This window comes from Acomys russatus, chromosome 23, assembly GCF_903995435.1.
Source record: "Acomys russatus chromosome 23, mAcoRus1.1, whole genome shotgun sequence".
Taxonomy (NCBI): domain Eukaryota; kingdom Metazoa; phylum Chordata; class Mammalia; order Rodentia; family Muridae; genus Acomys; species Acomys russatus.
Window position 1 is genome coordinate 17269629 of NC_067159.1, and position 6845 is coordinate 17276473.

Genomic DNA, 6845 nt, shown 5'->3' on the forward strand with positions numbered 1-6845 from the left:
AATAAAGAAAAGAAGCTATATAATCCTTTAGTACAAAAGATATTTTCAGGAATAAATGAGCCACTTCAGTGGGTGCCTATGCACTGTGTCACAAATGAAGAGTCTGAAGTCTAGATTTTATTGTGTAACTTTGGTCATTAACTTTTTCTTTTACATGTCTGATTAGGCTTAATGAGCTGGCTGAGTTAATGAAGTGTGATGTCCCATTAAATACGTCAACTGACAACAATTAATTCCCCAGAACATGTTCTCTGTTGATTTATTGTATTTATCAGTGTAGATGAATTGAAGTGATGTGAGCCTTCAGCAGAAAGCAGAGTTGCAAACTCTGAAAGTTTGCTTCAAAGAAAGTGATTTTTTTCTGTTAGTGAAATTTGTTAATTCACTTATAAAAATAAAACTGTTGTCTAGTAAAAAAAAAAAAAAAAAAGGCATAGTATAGAAACAAATTGCCAGTCAATTAAAATAATGACCCCTGTCACTGTAATTCTCAGCTAGGTACTACCTGGTTATGGAGTATATTGGCTACAGCTATTATCTTATGTCTAAAAAAGACAATGTTAAGTTACTGCTGCACAAGAAGCAAAATGAACTTTACAGATTTAGAAAGAATGCTGGAAAAGCATTAAAAATCACAGAAGTAATTTTGAATGTGAAGAAATCCCTAAATCCCTTTATTCATTTTTTTTTTATAATAGCCTAAGTCCCCCAAAGCACCTGACTCTCAAAGGAAGCCTACACAGTCCGGTAAATCATTTTAGCAATAATGGCCTATCAGAGAAACCTCTTTCAGAGATCCTGATGGAAATTGTGTAGGATTTCCTTGGAGAGAAAATCCCACTCACTTCACCTCAGTGAAAAAACTTAACGAAGCAAAGGAGATCCTACTAAGGAATGAACAAGCACCTCTTTAAACACGAATAGCTCAAAAATGAGTAATGATGGAGAGGAAGACAAGCAAATTACAAGAGAACTCAGAGCTATAACTTCTGAGATATATTTATGTATTTACGAGAGTGTGAAATGGAGAAATGCCATTAGATATTAGAGGAGCATATTCAGTGAATATGAGAAGTATGTGGGTGAAAACAAGAAATCCCACAGCATTTTCATCTATATTTCATAGAAGTTTCCTTGAGTCCACACATAACATAGAGTCTGAAAATCACTGGCCAGACATTCACCAGTTGAACAGAGCTACACAGGTACAAACTTATCCTTGAAACAGCTTTGTAGAGTCTTTAGCCAAAGAGCCAACGTTTTTTTTGTTGTTGTTGTTGTTGTCAGTTTTTTTTTTTTTTATCTTGAATGAAGAGTCTTTGATTTTTAAATAAGAATGCAATGCGGTAGCACATGCCTGTAATCCCAGGAGTGAGGGAGACAGAAGCATGTGTATTCCTATGAGTTCGAGGTCAACCTAGTCTACAAAACAACTGCAAGACAGCCAAGGCTACACAGAGAAGCCCTGTCTCAAAAAACAAAGGACAACAATAGTAACAATAACAACCACAAAGAGACATTTAGTGGCTTGAGGACAAAGCACATGTATCTTTATCCACAGCATAAGCATTGTTCAGAGGTAAATCTTCTGGGAAATGACTGGCTCTACCTATACCCATCAATAAATCAACTCATGAATTCAAATTTTGTATAGACTATTGGGAAGCAGTGGAGCTTTGTTGGAGGAGGTAGGTCACATATCCTATGGTTCTTCAGGTTACTTGCCCTAACCCCTTCCATCTTTCCTTTCCCCTGTGTCCTTGCTGGATGAGGTAAGTAGCCTTCTCTACCACATGCTCCTGTCACCATGATGCTCCACCTCACCGTTGTCTCCACTGCAGTGGAGTAAGGAATCCACAACTGGAAACTTCAGGGGCAAAATAAATTTTTCTTTATATTTAAAGCTAATAGTGATAAATAAAGATGGTGAATTTAACTAAAGGGTCAATAAAAACTAATCAAAGAATCATATTCACTTAACTAAACACTGGATCTAAAAAGCTCATTATTAAGTGCAAGTGGCCCCTTACAAAAGGATTTTTGTTTGCTTTAATGGTGCCTAAACCACGACATTAAAGCACGTGATAAGTGACAGTCCTGCTATACATTTAAGTAAAAGAGTCAATACATTCATTCACTTAAGCTCTCTATATCCATAGTTTTGAAATTAGTGTAAAATATTTTTACAGCTACCCAGATGGGAAGTAATTCATTCACAGAGGTCAAATGTATGTTTGGGCACTTTCATTTAGGAGTCTAGCCACTGAAAAGCTGTCTGTTGCTCAGTAGATGACACCACACCCATGCATATATGGGCAGCACAAATTGGATCCAATAGGTTAAAATAAACAAACAAACAAATTAGTAATAAAAGAAGAGTGTGATTTTGGGAGGGAGACATAAGGGAGGGAGGATCCTGGGGAAGTTGGGTGTGAGGGATGGACATGATCAAGATGATCAATATTTGCTTTAAAGAGGAAATGTTTGTTCTTAAATAACCAAAGGGAAAAACAAAAGTCTATTTTGTCTCCTCTCTACAGACATAAAATATAGCTATTGAATCCTGACAGACAATGAGAACAAAACATTCTTCCAGTAAGTGAAAAATCACTGGCTGGCCTGTCCACTGAAGTGAGTAGGTAGGACATAGTTTCTAGAATCTGGCCTAGGTAATAAAGTCTACTCTTTTTTTTTTTTTTTCAATTTTTATTTTCTGTACATTAAATTTACTCATAAAAACAGTCTAAAGATGTACAATTATCCTTTTTAACAAAGTATAATAAAACATAAAAACCCAAAAAACAGAATACTTGACATTTACAATTCAAAATCAAATCAGCAGAATATTAAATATTTACAAAACTATATCTTTTAAAAATATTTATAAAGTTACATGCAATTTTGTAGAATCTATCTGCCTCCCAATACTATGTGGTTTCCTATATAATCAATGGTAATTTCTAAAATGGACACAGAACAGAGCTGGCATGAAGCTGATGATGTACTGCCCATATTTTATCCATTTTCCCTCTTCCATTTTTAATTTAACCATAAAGGTTGGGTCATTCATTTTATCTCTTATCTTTTTCTTTTTTGAACTGTATATGTTTTCAGTATAATAAGTATCCAGTTGCTGATCCCTGCACAACTCTCACTACCCTTAGAACATCCCATTGAAGCAAATCATATTTTACATGCTTAAAAAATAGCAAGTAAGTAAAATGTTTTGGGGTTGGTGTTAGTCTGTTCTGTCCAGACCACAGCCTTTCAAAGTGTAGGCTAAAAGCACTTTGTATGTCTGAAGCCCACTGGGTTAGAAGCAAATTATTAGAAACACAATTTCTGCAGCACCCACCCAGTGGGACAGAAAGAACCTCATGGTGAGGACATCTGGAATCTTCTTTTTTATTTTAATTTTTAGTTTGTTTGTTTGCTTGCTTGTTTGCTTGCTTACTTGTTTGCTTGTTAGAGCAGTGGTTCAAATGCACTAAAGTCTTAGATTCACAATCAAGTCAGTGAACGGAGGTGGGGTGCAGGGCCAACATAATTTCCATGATTTGTTGTCACTAGTAAGGAAACTAAAATTAGTCACAAAACGACAAATATATACAAAACATGGCACTTGGAAAAAGGGATTTCTGGTGACTATAACCCACCCTGAACCAGAATGCTCACTTTGATTTTTCACATTGTATCGTACACTACATCTTAAATGTTTGCCACAGTGCATGTGTAAAGGCTTAGTCTTCAGAAAACACTATAAAGAGACCATCATCCTGTAAGAAGTGGAGGTTAATGAGAGGTCTTAGGTCACTTGGAATCTGTCCTCAAAGGAGACCGTGGAACCATAGGCTCTTATTCTCTTTGTTCCTGACAGTGATATGAATAACCTCCTGATGCATGAGCACCTGCTATACTATACTACTTCACCAGAGACTAATACCTCTGAAACTGTGAGCTAATATAAACTTTCTCTCTTTTAAGCTGATGATCTCAGGCATTTTTCTATAATAATGCAAGAGAACATTTCTATTTCTTGATATATCTATTTCTCCTACTTTTCTATAAGCTACCAGGAAGCAGTATTAGAGTCCCCGTCTGTTTTTCTAGTGCCAAAAGCAATAATGATAATATGTACTGAAAAGAAGGAAGAATGATGGAATACATATATGGTAAGTTTATTTAAATATAAGAGTTACTTTTTATAACTCCATTTAATGTTTCCAGAAAAGCAATACATCACATTTCTTTGAATCTAACATACCCACTGGTTATAAGCCATGACAATATTTTATGTACTACTAAGAAAATCTCTATAAATTAAATGTGGCACAACCACTTCCATGTTCACGGATGATGAAATGTGAGAAGACATGTGAGTATGCTTCTGTTTATTAGGTAAATGACATATTAAATTACAACATGGTAGCTATAAACAATAGGCACATCTCCATTGGCAATGGGTTCCTTGAATGTGGTGTCCACTCATTGGTGTTTCAACTAGTTTAAAAAGAAAGCTTATGGGAAAATGGGGGGGGGGGGAATGGGAGGATACAAGGGATGGGATAACCATTGAGATGTAACAAGAATAAATTAATTAAAAAAAGGAAAAAGAAAAGAAAGCTTAGTGATCATGGACTTTTCATGGAGTTTCCACAGCAGTCGAGTTTTCACACTGAACACTACTCAACCCATATACAACTCACTGTACGTCCATGGTCAGCCAAGTAGATTCCTCATATCTCCATCTAGCTTGCATGTGCTTGGGCCAGAGTGCTCTGTGGTACAAATCTTAAATTGTACTCAAACATTTAGGTGGAAGTAATAAAAGTGAGTGGTGGGCAAGGAATTGAAGCCATCTAGTTAAATGAATTGTAAACCTAATTAGGTACCTAATTATGCATCAGAACTTAGTTGGTTTACAGCATGTCATGTATGGTTAATGATGATTTATTTCAAAATTCCTTATTCAAGTCTCTTTGTTCTCCATTTCTTGTGAGTCAGACCACCAAGACAACTTTAATTTTAAGATTGTTCTACTTTTAATTGCTCTCTGTCTATTCAATGTACATGAAAACACATATAAGCATACAGTAACAACTAGTTAAAAAAAAAGAGAGCATCAATTTGAAGGAGAGTGAGGAGGGGGGTATAAGAGGGCTGGGGGGGGGAGGAAAAGGAAGGAAGAAATGTTGTACTTAAATTACAATCTCAAAAATAAATCACAATGATAAAAATGACCCCTTTTCCACTTGGCTATTCTCCTGCACATGAAGCAGCCCATGGCACCCAGCCAGAATGGCATGCCCTTGAAGCCTCACCTTCATAAGGATTGGCAGAAGCCAGTGGACACTTGATTCAACCAGACGGCTTGCAAGATACTCAGACAAAAGGCCTGGGAAGTGAAAGTGCACCGCAAGGCCCCTTGTCCTCCATCCGGTCTCATCAGGCCCATAGTGAGGTGACCTACAGTTAGATACCACATAAAGGTTCAAGCTGAGTCACTACAGGTCAATGCGTAATGCCTTAAGGAATACTGCTCCAAGGCCATACTTTTCCTCCAGGAAGTCTTCTGCTCCAAAGAAAGGAGACAGTTCTGAGAATTTAAATTGGCCACCCAGCCTACAGGATCTGCAATGCCTGTCCTGAATGTCTACAAAAAGGAGAAAGTCAAAGTCATCACAGAAGAGAACTTCAAGGCCTTTGCCAGTCTTCGCATGACATGGACCAATGTCTGGGTCTTTGGCATCTGAGCAAAAAGGGCAAAAGAAGCTGCAGAGCAAGATGTTGAAAAGAAAAAGTAATACACTGTTGGAATGTTGCAATAAATTTTCCCATAAAGCCAAAAAAAAAAGATAAAAATGTATGAAAAAATAAAAGAACCATCATAAAAAGGAATATTATTGTTGTGAAAATGAAAACTAAGGAAATATCCTGCTTCATGCCCACCCCGAAGCCCCTGCACTGCCATGTGTGGCACTGAAATGCATCAGTCGATTTTCAGCCATATTTGCCACACAGAAAGTATTCCAATGGTAATTATCACATATCTTAACACAAAAGTAGCATAATATGTATAGATCCTCTCATATACTAATATAATGTGGTAATAAATAAGCTTTCCTGATAGATATGTTGCTAATGGAATCTCTGTTGGAGGTCCATGGGGACAAAGCCATTAAGAAATTTTACTACTCTTTGCACAGCTGTCTCAACAGAGATGGGAGTTATATAAGGAAACAGGAAGCAGGAGATTCCGCTTGCAGAAAGTTCATGTGAACCAGCTCTGGTGGGCGGGATTAGGAACTTGCTGCCTTAATGGATCTTCTTTGTGACATGATGGCCCTCTTGGGATGGAGCAAGTTGAGGGGGTGAAGTCAGAGTCCTAACATGTCCTCGCTGAGAAGATCCAGGTCTTTCCAGATGAGTGACTTACTTCATGCAAAAGACTCTTTTATCTACTTCTCTGAGTGCAATAAGTGTTCCACACTTCCTGGAAACAATTGCCTTCTCTCATGTGTAACTTCAGGAAGAAAATTGGAAATATAAATTTTACTCCCAGCCTAACACACACAACCCCCTTTTTTTTGTGACTTTAGGCAATACTGCTTCCTTCAGTCATCTTCTGATTTCTGAGCTGTATAATAAACACAAGAGCATCTCCTCATGGGCTCGTTATGGAAAGTAGATGAACCAGTGTATGTATATACCTAGCACACCCTAGCTTGATGTCTCAGACCTGCAATCCATTCTCCAAGGAAACTGGTACAAGAGGTCAGTCTGAGCTACTTGGCCGGCCAAGGTTACATAGCATGATTCTGTCTCCAGAACAAAATGCCTATCAT

General features: G+C 37.3%; 1 pseudogene; it reads left to right on the forward strand.

Moving 5' to 3' along the window:
- Nucleotides 1-5282: 5282 nt before the first annotated feature.
- LOC127206186 (60S ribosomal protein L13-like) lies at nucleotides 5283-5804 on the forward strand (annotated as a pseudogene).
- Nucleotides 5805-6845: the final 1041 nt, after the last annotated feature.